This window comes from Calliopsis andreniformis, unplaced genomic scaffold, assembly GCF_051401765.1.
Source record: "Calliopsis andreniformis isolate RMS-2024a unplaced genomic scaffold, iyCalAndr_principal scaffold0002, whole genome shotgun sequence".
NCBI classification, from domain to species: domain Eukaryota; kingdom Metazoa; phylum Arthropoda; class Insecta; order Hymenoptera; family Andrenidae; genus Calliopsis; species Calliopsis andreniformis.
In genome coordinates this window covers 25456658-25472940 of record NW_027480423.1, presented here as the reverse complement: position 1 = coordinate 25472940, position 16283 = coordinate 25456658, and positions in this window count along the sequence as shown.

The window sequence follows — 16283 nt, the reverse complement described above, 5'->3', positions numbered from 1 at the left end:
CCGGGCAAGCTAGGCTTCACTCTAGGGCGTTGCTCCACCAGACCGAATAGCTAGGGACTTAGAATTCAACGCCAGAAGCATAAAATACGATATAAATACAACAGCTTTTCCACCGTATAAAACGAATAATGGCAACCAGTGTGAAGGTTATGGTCATTTCTACGCTCCGGGCAACGTAGGCTTCACTCTAGGGCGTTGCTCCACCAGATCGAATAGTTAGGGCCTTAGAAGTCAACGCCCGAAGCATAAAATACAAAATAAATGGAACAGGTTTTCCATGTATAAAACGAATAATTGTTACCAGTGTGAGAGTTATGGTCATTTCTACGTTCCGTGCAACCGAGACTTCACTCTAGCGCGTTGCTCCACCAGATCAAATAGTTAAGGCCTTAGAAGTCAACGCCAGAAGCAGAAAATACAATATAAATACAACAGTTTTTCCATGATATAAGAGGAATAATTGCAACCATTGTGAAAGATATGGTCACGTCTACGTTCCGGGCCACCTAGGCTTCACTCTACGGCATTTGTCCGCCAGATCCAATAGCTAGGGCCTAAGAAGTCAACGCCAGAAGCAGCAAATACAAAATAAATACAACAGTTTTTCCATCGTATAAAACGAATAATTGCAAACAGTCTGGAGGTAATGGTAATTTCTACGTTTCGGGCAACCTAGGCTTCACTCTAGGGCGTTGCTCCACCACATCGAATAGCTACGGTCTTAGAAGTCAACGCCAGAATCATAAAATACAATATAAATACAACAGCTTTTCCATCATATAAAATGAATAATTGCAAACAGTGTGAAAATTATGGTCATTTCTACGTTCCGGGCTACCTAGGCTTCACCCTAGGTCGTTGCTCCACCACATCGAGTAGCTACGGCCTTAGAAGTCAGCGTCAGAAGCATAGAATACAATATAAACACAACAGCTTTTCGGTCGTATAAAACGAATAATTGCAACCAGTGTGAAAGTTATAGACATTTCTACATTCCGAGCAACCTGGGCTTCACTCTAGGGCATTGCTCCATCAGATAGAATACCTAGGCCCTTAGAAGTCACCGTCAGAAGCATAAAATACAATATAAATACATCAGTCTTTCCATTGCATAAAATGAATAATTGCAAACAGTGTGACGGTAATGGTCTTTTCTACGGTCCGGGCAATCTAGGCTTCACCCTAGGGCGTCGCTCCACCAGATCGAATAGTTAATGCCTTAGAAGTCAACGCCAGAAGCAGAAATACAATATAAATGCAACAGTTTTTCCATCATACAACAGGAGTAATTGCAACAAGTCTGAAAGATATGGTCAGTTCTACGTTCCGGGTCACCTAGGCTTCACTCTAGGGTGTTCGTCCGCCAGATCCAATAGCTAGGGCCTCAGAAGTCAACGCCAGAAGCACCAAATAGAAAACAAATACAACAGTTTATCCATCGTATAAAACGGATAATTGTAACCAGTGTGAACGTAATGGTCATTTCTACGTTCCGGGCAGCCTAGGTTTCGCTCTAGACCGTTGCTGCACCAGATCAAATAGTTAAGGCCTTAGAAGTCAACGCCAGAAGCAGCAAATACAAAATAAATACAACAGTTTTCCATCGTATAAAACGAATAATTGCAAACAGTTTGGAGGGAATGGTAATTTCTACGTTCCGGGCAACCTAGGCTTCACTGTAGGGCGTTGCTCCACCACATCGAATAGCTACGGCCTTAGAAGTCAACGCCAGATGCATAAAATACAATATAAATACAACAGCTTTTCCGTCGTACATAATGTATATTTGCAAACAGTGTGAAAGTAATGGTCATTTCTACGTTCCGGGCAACATAGGGTTCACTCTTGGACGTTGCCCCACCAGATTGAATAGCTAGGACCTTAGAAGTCACTGCCAGAAGCAGAATATACGATAAAAATACAACAGCTTTTCCATCGTATAGAATGAATAATTGCAAACAGTGTGAAAGTAATGGTCATTTCTACCTTCCGTGCAACCTAGGCTTCACTCTAGGGCGTTGCTACACCAGATCGAATAGGTAGGGCCATAGAAGTAAACGCACGATACAAAAATACAATATAAGTACAACAGCTTTTCCATCATATAAAATGAACAATTGCAAACAGTGTGAATGTGATGGTCGTTTCTACGTTCCGGGCAACATAGGCTTCACCCTTGGACGTTGCCCCACCAGACGGAATGGCTAGGACCTTAGAAGTCAGAGCCAGAAGCAGAAAATACAATGTAAATGCAACAGTATTTCTACCGTATAGCATGAATAATTGCAACTACTCTGAAAGTTATGGTCATATCTACGTTCCGGGCAACCTAGGCTTGACTCTAGGGCGTTGCTCCACCCCATCTAATAGCTACGACCGTAGAAGCCAACGCCAGAAACATAAAATACAATATAATTACAACAGTTTTTCCAACGTATAAAACGAACAATTGCAACCAGAGTGAAAGCAATGCTCATTTCTACGTTCCGGGCAACCTAGGCTTCACTACAGGGCGTTGCTCCACCACATCGAATAGCTACTTCCTTAGAAGTCAACGCCAGATGCATGAAATACAATATAAATACAACAGCTTTTCCGTCGTACATAATGTATATTTGCAAACAGTGTGAAAGTAATGGTCATTTCTACGTTCCGGGCAACATAGGGTTCACTCTTGGACGTTGCCCCACCAGACTGAATAGCTAGGACCTTAGAAGTCACTGCCAGAAGCAGAAAATTCGATAAAAATACAACAGCTTTTCCATCGTATAGAATGAATAATTGCAAACAGTGTGAAAGTAATGGTCATTTCTACCTTCCGTGCAACCTAGGCTTCACTCTAGGGCGTTGCTACACCAGATCGAATAGGTAGGGCCATAGAAGTCAACGCACGATACAAAAATACAATATAAGTACAACAGCTTTTCCATCATATAAAATGAACAATTGCAAACAGTGTGAAAGTTATGGTCATTTCTACGATCCGGGCAAACTAGGCTTCACTCTAGTGCGTTGTGCCACCAGATCGATAAGCTAGCGCCTGTGAAGTCAATGCCCGAAGCAAAAAATACAATAAAAATACACAATCTTTCCATAGTATAACAGGAATAATTGCAACCAGTGTGAAAGTAATGGGCATTTCTACGTTCCGTGCAACCTAGGCTTCACTCTAGGGCGTTGCCCCGCCAGATCGAATAGTTAGGGCCTAAGAAGTCAACGCCAGAAGCATAAAATACAATAAAAATACAACAATTTTTCCATCGTATAACAGGAGTAATTGCAACCAGTGTGAAAGTGCTGGTCATTTCTACGTTCCGGGTAACCTAGGCTTCACTCTAGGGCGTTGCTCCGCCAGATCGAATAGTTAGGGCCTAACAAGTCAACGCCAGAACCATAAAATGCAATATAAATAGAACAGTTTTTCCATTCCATATAGCCAATAATGCAACCAGTGTGAAAGTTAAGGTAATTTCTACGTTCCGTGCAGCCTAGGCTTCACTCTAGGGCGTTGGTCCAACAGACCGAATTGTTTGGACCTAAGAAGTCAACGCCAGAAGCATAAAATACAATATAAATACAACAGTTTTTCCATCGTATAAAACGAATAATTGCAACCAGTACGAAAGTTATGGTCATTTCTACTTTCCGGGCAACCTAGGCTTCACCCTAGGGCGTTGCTCCACCAGATCGAATAGTTAGGGCCTTAGAAGTCAACGCCAGAAGCATAAAATACAATATAAATACAACAGTTTTTCCAGCGTATAAAACGAATATTTGCAACCAGTATGAAAGTTATGGTCATTTCTACGATACGGGCAAACTAGGCTTCACTCTAGTGCGTTGTGCCACCAGATCGAATAGCTAGCGCCTGAGAAGTCACTGCCCGAAGCAAAAAATACAATAAAAATACACAATCTTTCCATAGTATAACAGGAATAATTGCAACCAGTGTGAAAGTAATGGTCATTTCTACGTCCCGGGGAACCTAGACTTCAGTCTAGGGCGTTGCTCCACCAGATCGAATAGTTAGGGACCTACAATTCAACGCCAGAAGCATAAAATACAATAAAAATTCAACAGTCTTTCCATCGTATAAAAAGAATAATTGCAACCAGTCTGAAAGTAATGGTCATTTCTACGCTTCGGGGAACATACGCTTAACTATTGGACGTTGCCCCACGAGATCGAATAGCTACGACCTTAGAAGTCAACACCTGAAACATAAAATACAATAAAAATACAACAGTTTCTCCATCGTATAGCATGAATAATTGCAACCAGTGTGAAAGTAATGGTCATTTCTACGTTCCGGGACACATAGGCTTCACCCTAGGATGTTGTTCCACCAGATCGAATAGTTAGGACCTAGGAAGTCAACGCCAGGAGAATAAAATACAATATAAGTACAACAGCTTTTCCACTGTATAAAACGGATAATTGCAACCAGTGTGAATGTAATGGACGTTTCTATGTTCCGGGCAACCTACGTTTCACTCTATGGCGTTGCTCCACCAGATCGAATAGTTACGGCCTAAGAAGTCAACGCCAGAAGCACCAAATACAATATAAATACAACTGTTTTTCCATTGTATAGCATGGATCACTGCAACCAGTGCGAAGGTAATGATCATTTCGGCGTTTCGGGCATCCAAATCTTAACTCTGAGGCGTTGCTACACCAGATCGAAGAGTTAGGGCCTTAAAAGTCAACGCCAGAAGCATAAACTACAAAATAAATACAACAGTCTTTCCATCGTATAAAACGAATAATTGCAACCTGTGTGAAGGTTATGGTCATTTCCACGTTCCGGGCAACCAAGGCTTCACTGTAGGATGTTGCACCACCACATCGAATAGCTACGGCCTTAGAAGTCAACGCCTGAAGCATAAAATACAATATAAATACAACAGTTTTTCCATCGTATAAAACGAATAATTGCAACCAGTATGAAGGTTATGGTCATTTCTACTTTCCGGGCAACCTAGGCTTCGCTCTAGGGCGTTGATCCAACAGATTGAATAGTTAGGGGCTTAGAAGTCAACGCCCGAAGCATAAAATGCAAAAAATAAAATAGTTTTTCCATCGTATAACAGGATTAATTGCAACCTGTTTGAAAGTGATGGCCATTTCTACGTTCCGGGCAACCTAGGCTTCCCCCTATTGCGTTGCTCCACCAGATCGAATAGTTAGGGCCTTAGAAGTCAACGCCAGAAGCATAAAATACAATATAAATACAACAGTTTTTCCAGCGTATAAAGCGAATAATTGCAACCAGTGTGAAAGTTATGGGCATTTCTACTTTCCGGGCAACCTAGGCTTCACTCTTGGACGTTGCCCCACGAGATCGAATAGCTACGACCTTAGAAGTGAACGCCCGGAGCATAAAATACAAAATAAATAGACCAGTTTTCCATTGTATAAAACGAATAATTGCAACCAGTGTGAAAGTTATGGTAATTTCTACGTTCCGGGCAACCTAGGCGTCACACTAGGGCGTCGCTCCACCACTTATAATAGCTACGGCCTTAGAAGTCAACGCCAGAAGCATAAAATACAATACAAATACGACAGATGTTCCATTGTATAAAACGAATAATTGCAACCAGTGAGAAAGTTATGGTCATTTCTACGTTCCGGATAACCTAGGGTTCACCCTAGGGCGTTGTTCACCAGATCGAATAGTTAAGGCCTAAGAAGTGAACTCCAGAAGCATTAAATACAATAAAGATGCAACAGCTTTTCCATCGTATAGAACGAATAATTGCAAACAGTGTGAAAGTAATGGTCATTTCTACGTTCCGGCCAACCTAGGCTTCACTCTAGGGCGATCCTCCACCAGATCGAATAGCTAGGGACTTAGAATTAAACGCCAGAAGCATAAAATACAATAAAAATACAACTGTTTTTCCATCGTATAACAGGAATAATTACAACCAGTGTGAAAGTAATGTTCATTTCTACGTTCCGGGCAACCTACCTTTCACTCTATGGCGTCGCTCCACCAGATCGAATAGTTAGTGCCTAAGAAGTCAAGGCCAGAAGCATTAAATACAAAATAAATAGAACAGTTTTTCCATCGTACAAAACGAATAATTGCAACCAGTGTGAAAGTTATGGTCATTTCTACATTCCGAGCAACCTAGGCTTCACTCTAGGGCGTTGCTCCACCAGATCGAATAGTTATGTCCTTAGAAGTCAACGCCAGAAGCATAAAATACGATATAAATACAACAGCATTTCCACCGTATTAAATGAATAATTGCAAACAGTGTGAAGGTAGTGGTCATTTCTACGTCTCGAGCAACCTAGGCTTCACTCTAGGGCGGTGCTCCAACATATCGAATAGCTACGGCCTTAGAAGTCTACGACTGAAGCATAAAATACAATAAAAATACAACAGTCTTTTCATCGTATAACAGGAATAATTGCAACAAGCGTGATAGTAATGATCATTTCGGCGTTTCGGGCATCCTAGACTTATCTCTGAAGCATTGCTCCACCAGATCGGATAGTTAGGGCCTAAGAAGTCAACGCCAGAAGCATAAAATACAATATAAATACAACAGTTTTGCCATCGTATAAAATGAATAATTGCAAACAGTGCGAAAGATATGGACATTTCTACGTTCCGGGCTACCTAGGCTTCACTCTATGGCGTTCTTCCACCACATCGAATAGCAACGGCCTCAGAAGTCAACGCCAGAAGCATAAAATACAATATAAATATTACAGTTTTTCCATCGTATAAAGAGAATAATAGCAACCAGTGTGAAAGTTATGGTCATTTCTACGTTCCGAGCAACCTAGGCGTCACTCTAGCGCGTTGCTCCACCATATCAAATAGTTAGGGCCTAAGAAGTCAACGCCAGAAGCATAAAATACAACATAAGTACAATAGATTTTCCATCGTATATAATGTATATCTGCAAACAGTGTGAAAGTAATGGTCATTTCTACGTAGCGGGCAACCTAGGCTCCACTCTCGGGCGTTGCTCCACCAAATCAAATAGCTAGGGCCTTAGAAGTCAGCGCCAGAAGCATAAAATACAATAAAGGTGCAAAAGTTTTTCCATCGTATAACAGGAATAAATGTAAACAGTGTGAAAGTAATGGTCATTTCTACGTTCCAGGCAACCTAGGCTTCACTCTAGGTCGTTGTTCCAACAGATCGAATAGTTAGGACCTAAGAAGTCAACGCCAGAAGCATAAAATACAATATAAATATAACAGTTTTTCCATCGTATAAGGAGAATAATAGCAACCAGTGTGAAAGTTAGGGTCATTTCTACGTTCCGGGCAGCCTAGGCTTCACTCTAGGACGTTGCTCCACCAGATGGAATAGTTTGCGCCTTAGAAGTCAACGCCAGAAGCATACAATACAATAAAGATGCAACAGTTTTTCCATCGTATAACAGGAATAATTGCAGCCAGTGTGATAGTAATGATCATTTCGGCGTTTCGGGCATCCTAGACTTATCTCTGAGGCATTGCTCCACCAGATCGAATAGTTAGGGCCTAAGAAGTCAACGCCAGAAGCATAAAATACAATATAAATACAACAGCTTTGCCATCGTATAATATGAATAATTGCAAACAGTGCAAAAGATATGGACATTTCTACGTTCCGGGCTACCTAGGCTTCACTCTATGGGGTTCTTCCACCACATCGAATAGCAACGGCCTCAGAGGTCAACGCCAGAAGCATAAAATACAATATAAATATAACAGTTTTTCCATCGTATAAAACGAATAATAACAGCCAGTGTGAAAGTTGTGGTCATTTCTACGTTCCGGGCACCCTAGGCTTCACCCTAGGGCGTTGTTCCACCAGATCGAATAGTTAGGGCCTAAGAAGTGAACGCCAGAAGCATAAAATACAAAATAAATAGAACAGTTTTTCCTGTGTATAAAACGAATAATTGGTACCAGTGTGAAAGTTATGGTCATTGCTACGTTCCGCGCAACCTAGGTTTCACTCCAGGGCGTTGCTCCACCAGATCGAATAGTTACGGCCTTAGAAGTCAACGCCAGAAGCATAAAATACAATAAAGATGCAACAGTTTTTCCATCGTATAAAACGAATAATTGCAACCAGTGTGAAAGTTATGGTCATTTCTACGTTCCGAGCAACCTAGGCGTCACTCTAGGGCGTTGCTCCACCGGATCGAATAGCTAGGGACTTAGAATTCAACGCCATAAGTATAAAACACAATATAAGTACAACAGATTTTCCATCGTATAAAATGAATAATTGCAACCAGTGTGAAAGTTATGGTCATTTCTAACGTTCCAGGCAACCTAGGCTTCACTCTAGGGCGTTCTTCCACAAGGTCGAACAGTTAGGGCCTTAGAAGTCAACGCCAGAAGCATAAAATACAATAAAGATGCAACAGTTTTTCCATCGTATAAAACGAATAATTGGTACCAGTGTGAAAGTTATGGTCATTTCTACGTTCCGGGCAACCTAGGCTTCACTACAGGGCGTTGCTCCACCACATCGAATAGCTACTTCCTTAGAAGTCAACGCCAGATGCATGAAATACAATATAAATACAACAGCTTTTCCGTCGTACATAATGTATATTTGCAAACAGTGTGAAAGTAATGGTCATTTCTACGTTCCGGGCAACATAGGGTTCACTCTTGGACGTTGCCCCACCAGATTGAATAGCTAGGACCTTAGAAGTCACTGCCAGAAGCAGAAAATTCGATAAAAATACAACAGCTTTTCCATCGTATAGAATGAATAATTGCAAACAGTGTGAAAGTAATGGTCATTTCTACCTTCCGTGCAACCTAGGCTTCACTCTAGGGCGTTGCTACACCAGATCGAATAGGTAGGGCCATAGAAGTCAACGCACGATACAAAAATACAATATAAGTACAACAGCTTTTCCATCACATAAAATGAACAATTGCAAACAGTGTGAAAGTTATGGTCATTTCTACGATCCGGGCAAACTAGGCTTCACTCTAGTGCGTTGTGCCACCAGATCGAACAGCTAGCGCCTGTGAAGTCAATGCCCGAAGCAAAAAATACAATAAAAATACACAATCTTTCCATAGTATAACAGGAATAATTGCAACCAGTGTGAAAGTAATGGGCATTTCTACGTTCCGTGCAACCTAGGCTTCACTCTAGGGCGTTGCCCCGCCAGATCGAATAGTTAGGGCCTAAGAAGTCAACGCCAGAAGCATAAAATACAATAAAAATACAACAATTTTTCCATCGTATAACAGGAGTAATTGCAACCAGTGTGAAAGTGCTGGTCATTTCTACGTTCCGGGTAACCTAGGCTTCACTCTAGGGCGTTGCTCCGCCAGATCGAATAGTTAGGGCCTAACAAGTCAACGCCAGAACCATAAAATGCAATATAAATAGAACAGTTTTTCCATTCCATATAGCCAATAATGCAACCAGTGTGAAAGTTAAGGTAATTTCTACGTTCCGTGCAGCCTAGGCTTCACTCTAGGGCGTTGGTCCAACAGACCGAATTGTTTGGACCTAAGAAGTCAACGCCAGAAGCATAAAATACAATATAAATACAACAGTTTTTCCATCGTATAAAACGAATAATTGCAACCAGTACGAAAGTTATGGTCATTTCTACGATACGGGCAAACTAGGCTTCACTCTAGTGCGTTGTGCCACCAGATCGAATAGCTAGCGCCTGAGAAGTCACTGCCCGAAGCAAAAAATACAATAAAAATACACAATCTTTCCATAGTATAACAGGAATAATTGCAACCAGTGTGAAAGTAATGGTCATTTCTACGTCCCGGGGAACCTAGACTTCAGTCTAGGGCGTTGCTCCACCAGATCGAATAGTTAGGGACCTACAATTCAACGCCAGAAGCATAAAATACAATAAAAATTCAACAGTCTTTCCATCGTATAAAAAGAATAATTGCAACCAGTCTGAAAGTAATGGTCATTTATACGCTTCGGGGAACATACGCTTAACTATTGGACGTTGCCCCACGAGATCGAATAGCTACGACCTTAGAAGTCAACACCTGAAACATAAAATACAATAAAAATACAACAGTTTCTCCATCGTATAGCATGAATAATTGCAACCAGTGTGAAAGTAATGGTCATTTCTACGTTCCGGGCCACCTAGGCTTCACCCTAGGATGTTGTTCCACCAGATCGAATAGTTAGGACCTAGGAAGTCAACGCCAGGAGAATAAAATACAATATAAGTACAACAGCTTTTCCACTGTATAAAACGGATAATTGCAACCAGTGTGAATGTAATGGACGTTTCTATGTTCCGGGCAACCTACGTTTCACTCTATGGCGTTGCTCCACCAGATCGAATAGTTACGGCCTAAGAAGTCAACGCCAGAAGCACCAAATACAATATAAATACAACTGTTTTTCCATTGTATAGCATGGATCACTGCAACCAGTGCGAAGGTAATGATCATTTCGGCGTTTCGGGCATCCAAATCTTAACTCTGAGGCGTTGCTACACCAGATCGAAGAGTTAGGGCCTTAAAAGTCAACGCCTGAAGCATAAACTACAAAATAAATACAACAGTCTTTCCATCGTATAAAACGAATAATTGCAACCTGTGTGAAGGTTATGGTCATTTCCACGTTCCGGGCAACCAAGGCTTCACTGTAGGATGTTGCACCACCACATCGAATAGCTACGGCCTTAGAAGTCAACGCCTGAAGCATAAAATACAATATAAATACAACAGTTTTTCCATCGTATAAAACGAATAATTGCAACCAGTATGAAGGTTATGGTCATTTCTACTTTCCGGGCAACCTAGGCTTCGCTCTAGGGCGTTGATCCAACAGATTGAATAGTTAGGGGCTTAGAAGTCAACGCCCGAAGCATAAAATGCAATAAAAATACAATAGTTTTTCCATCGTATAACAGGATTAATTGCAACCTGTTTGAAAGTGATGGCCATTTCTACGTTCCGGGCAACCTAGGCTTCCCTCTATTGCGTTGCTCCACCAGATCGAATAGTTAGGGCCTTAGAAGTCAACGCCAGAAGCATAAAATACAATATAAATACAACAGTTTTTCCAGCGTATAAAGCGAATAATTGCAACCAGTGTGAAAGTTATGGGCATTTCTACTTTGCGGGCAACCTAGGCTTCACTCTTGGACGTTGCCCCACGAGATCGAATAGCTACGACCTTAGAAGTCAACGCCCGGAGCATAAAATACAAAATAAATAGACCAGTTTTCCATTGTATAAAACGAATAATTGCAACCAGTGTGAAAGTTATGGTAATTTCTACGTTCCGGGCAACCTAGGCGTCACACTAGGGCGTCGCTCCACCACATATAATAGCTACGGCCTTAGAAGTCAACGCCAGAAGCATAAAATACAATACAAATACGACAGATGTTCCATTGTATAAAACGAATAATTGCAACCAGTGAGAAAGTTATGGTCATTTCTACGTTCCGGATAACCTAGGGTTCACCCTAGGGCGTTGTTCACCAGATCGAATAGTTAAGGCCTAAGAAGTGAACTCCAGAAGCATTAAATACAATAAAGATGCAACAGCTTTTCCATCGTATAGAACGAATAATTGCAAACAGTGTGAAAGTAATGGTCATTTCTACGTTCCGGCCAACCTAGGCTTCACTCTAGGGCGATCCTCCACCAGATCGAATAGCTAGGGACTTAGAATTAAACGCCAGAAGCATAAAATACAATAAAAATACAACTGTTTTTCCATCGTATAACAGGAATAATTACAACCAGTGTGAAAGTAATGTTCATTTCTACGTTCCGGGCAACCTACCTTTCACTCTATGGCGTCGCTCCACCAGATCGAATAGTTAGTGCCTAAGAAGTCAAGGCCAGAAGCATTAAATACAAAATAAATAGAACAGTTTTTCCATCGTACAAAACGAATAATTGCAACCAGTGTGAAAGTTATGGTCATTTCTACATTCCGAGCAACCTAGGCTTCACTCTAGGGCGTTGCTCCACCAGATCGAATAGTTATGTCCTTAGAAGTCAACGCCAGAAGCATAAAATACGATATAAATACAACAGCATTTCCACCGTATTAAATGAATAATTGCAAACAGTGTGAAGGTAGTGGTCATTTCTACGTCTCGAGCAACCTAGGCTTCACTCTAGGGCGGTGCTCCAACATATCGAATAGCTACGGCCTTAGAAGTCTACGACTGAAGCATAAAATACAATAAAAATACAACAGTCTTTTCATCGTATAACAGGAATAATTGCAACAAGCGTGATAGTAATGATCATTTCGGCGTTTCGGGCATCCTAGACTTATCTCTGAAGCATTGCTCCACCAGATCGGATAGTTAGGGCCTAAGAAGTCAACGCCAGAAGCATAAAATACAATATAAATACAACAGTTTTGCCATCGTATAAAATGAATAATTGCAAACAGTGCGAAAGATATGGACATTTCTACGTTCCGGGCTACCTAGGCTTCACTCTATGGCGTTCTTCCACCACATCGAATAGCAACGGCCTCAGAAGTCAACGCCAGAAGCATAAAATACAATATAAATATTACAGTTTTTCCATCGTATAAAGAGAATAATAGCAACCAGTGTGAAAGTTATGGTCATTTCTACGTTCCGAGCAACCTAGGCGTCACTCTAGCGCGTTGCTCCACCGGATCGAATAGCTAGGGACTTAGAATTCAACGCCATAAGTATAAAACACAATATAAGTACAACAGTTTTTCCATCGTATAAAATGAATAATTGCAACCAGTGTGAAAGTTATGGTCATTTCTACATTCCGAGCAACCTAGGCTTCACTCTAGGGCGTTGCTCCACCTGATCGAATAGTTAGGGCCTTAGAAGTCAACGCCATAAGCATAAAATACAATAAAGATGCAACAGTTTTTCCATCGTATATAATGTATATTTGCATACAGTGTGAAAGTAGTGGTCATTTCCATGTTCCGGGAAACCTAGTCTTCACTCTAGGGCGTTGTTCCACCAGATCGAATAGTTAGGGCCTAAGAAGTCAACGCCAGAAGAATAAAATACAATATAAGTACAAAAGTTTTTCCATCGTATACAATGAATAATTGCAAACATTGTGAAAGTAATGGTCCTTTCTACTTTCCGGGCAACCTAGGCTTCACTCTATGGCGTTGCTCCACCAGATCGAGTTGTTAGGGCCTTAGAAATCAACGCCAGAAGCAAAATATACAATAAAGATGCAACAGTTTTTTCTTCGTAAAACAGGAATAATTGCAACCAGTGTGAAGGTAATGGTCTTTTCTACGTTCCGGGCAACCTAGGCTTCACTCTAGGGCGGTGCTCCACCATATCAAATAGTTAGGGCCTAAGAAGTCAACGCCAGAAGCATAAAATACAACATAAGTACAATAGATTTTCCATCGTATATAATGTATATCTGCAAACAGTGTGAAAGTAATGGTCATTTCTACGTAGCGGGCAACCTAGGCTCCACTCTCGAGCGTTGCTCCACCAAATCAAATAGCTAGGGCCTTAGAAGTCAGCGCCAGAAGCATAAAATACAATAAAGGTGCAAAAGTTTTTCCATCGTATAACAGGAATAAATGTAAACAGTGTGAAAGTAATGGTCATTTCTACGTTCCAGGCAACCTAGGCTTCACTCTAGGTCGTTGTTCCAACAGATCGAATAGTTAGGACCTAAGAAGTCAACGCCAGAAGCATAAAATACAATATAAATATAACAGTTTTTCCATCGTATAAGGAGAATAATAGCAACCAGTGTGAAAGTTAGGGTCATTTCTACGTTCCGGGCAGCCTAGGCTTCACTCTAGGACGTTGCTCCACCAGATGGAATAGTTTGCGCCTTAGAAGTCAACGCCAGAAGCATACAATACAATAAAGATGCAACAGTTTTTCCATCGTATAACAGGAATAATTGCAGCCAGTGTGATAGTAATGATCATTTCGGCGTTTCGGGCATCCTAGACTTATCTCTGAGGCATTGCTCCACCAGATCGAATAGTTAGGGCCTAAGAAGTCAACGCCAGAAGCATAAAATACAATATAAATACAACAGCTTTGCCATCGTATAATATGAATAATTGCAAACAGTGCAAAAGATATGGACATTTCTACGTTCCGGGCTACCTAGGCTTCACTCTATGGGGTTCTTCCACCACATCGAATAGCAACGGCCTCAGAGGTCAACGCCAGAAGCATAAAATACAATATAAATATAACAGTTTTTCCATCGTATAAAACGAATAATAACAGCCAGTGTGAAAGTTGTGGTCATTTCTACGTTCCGGGCACCCTAGGCTTCACCCTAGGGCGTTGTTCCACCAGATCGAATAGTTAGGGCCTAAGAAGTGAACGCCAGAAGCATAAAATACAAAATAAATAGAACAGTTTTTCCTGTGTATAAAACGAATAATTGGTACCAGTGTGAAAGTTATGGTCATTGCTACGTTCCGCGCAACCTAGGTTTCACTCCAGGGCGTTGCTCCACCAGATCGAATAGTTACGGCCTTAGAAGTCAACGCCAGAAGCATAAAATACAATATAAATACAACAGTTTTTCCAGCGTATAAAACGAATATTTGCAACCAGTATGAAAGTTATGGTCATTTCTACGATACGGGCAAACTAGGCTTCACTCTAGTGCGTTGTGCCACCAGATCGAATAGCTAGCGCCTGAGAAGTCACTGCCCGAAGCAAAAAATACAATAAAAATACACAATCTTTCCATAGTATAACAGGAATAATTGCAACCAGTGTGAAAGTAATGGTCATTTCTACGTCCCGGGGAACCTAGACTTCAGTCTAGGGCGTTGCTCCACCAGATCGAATAGTTAGGGACCTACAATTCAACGCCAGAAGCATAAAATACAATAAAAATTCAACAGTCTTTCCATCGTATAAAAAGAATAATTGCAACCAGTCTGAAAGTAATGGTCATTTATACGCTTCGGGGAACATACGCTTAACTATTGGACGTTGCCCCACGAGATCGAATAGCTACGACCTTAGAAGTCAACACCTGAAACATAAAATACAATAAAAATACAACAGTTTCTCCATCGTATAGCATGAATAATTGCAACCAGTGTGAAAGTAATGGTCATTTCTACGTTCCGGGCCACCTAGGCTTCACCCTAGGATGTTGTTCCACCAGATCGAATAGTTAGGACCTAGGAAGTCAACGCCAGGAGAATAAAATACAATATAAGTACAACAGCTTTTCCACTGTATAAAACGGATAATTGCAACCAGTGTGAATGTAATGGACGTTTCTATGTTCCGGGCAACCTACGTTTCACTCTATGGCGTTGCTCCACCAGATCGAATAGTTACGGCCTAAGAAGTCAACGCCAGAAGCACCAAATACAATATAAATACAACTGTTTTTCCATTGTATAGCATGGATCACTGCAACCAGTGCGAAGGTAATGATCATTTCGGCGTTTCGGGCATCCAAATCTTAACTCTGAGGCGTTGCTACACCAGATCGAAGAGTTAGGGCCTTAAAAGTCAACGCCTGAAGCATAAACTACAAAATAAATACAACAGTCTTTCCATCGTATAAAACGAATAATTGCAACCTGTGTGAAGGTTATGGTCATTTCCACGTTCCGGGCAACCAAGGCTTCACTGTAGGATGTTGCACCACCACATCGAATAGCTACGGCCTTAGAAGTCAACGCCTGAAGCATAAAATACAATATAAATACAACAGTTTTTCCATCGTATAAAACGAATAATTGCAACCAGTATGAAGGTTATGGTCATTTCTACTTTCCGGGCAACCTAGGCTTCGCTCTAGGGCGTTGATCCAACAGATTGAATAGTTAGGGGCTTAGAAGTCAACGCCCGAAGCATAAAATGCAATAAAAATACAATAGTTTTTCCATCGTATAACAGGATTAATTGCAACCTGTTTGAAAGTGATGGCCATTTCTACGTTCCGGGCAACCTAGGCTTCCCTCTATTGCGTTGCTCCACCAGATCGAATAGTTAGGGCCTTAGAAGTCAACGCCAGAAGCATAAAATACAATATAAATACAACAGTTTTTCCAGCGTATAAAGCGAATAATTGCAACCAGTGTGAAAGTTATGGGCATTTCTACTTTCCGGGCAACCTAGGCTTCACTCTTGGACGTTGCCCCACGAGATCGAATAGCTACGACCTTAGAAGTCAACGCCCGGAGCATAAAATACAAAATAAATAGACCAGTTTTCCATTGTATAAAACGAATAATTGCAACCAGTGTGAAAGTTATGGTAATTTCTACGTTCCGGGCAACCTAGGCGTCACACTAGGGCGTCGCT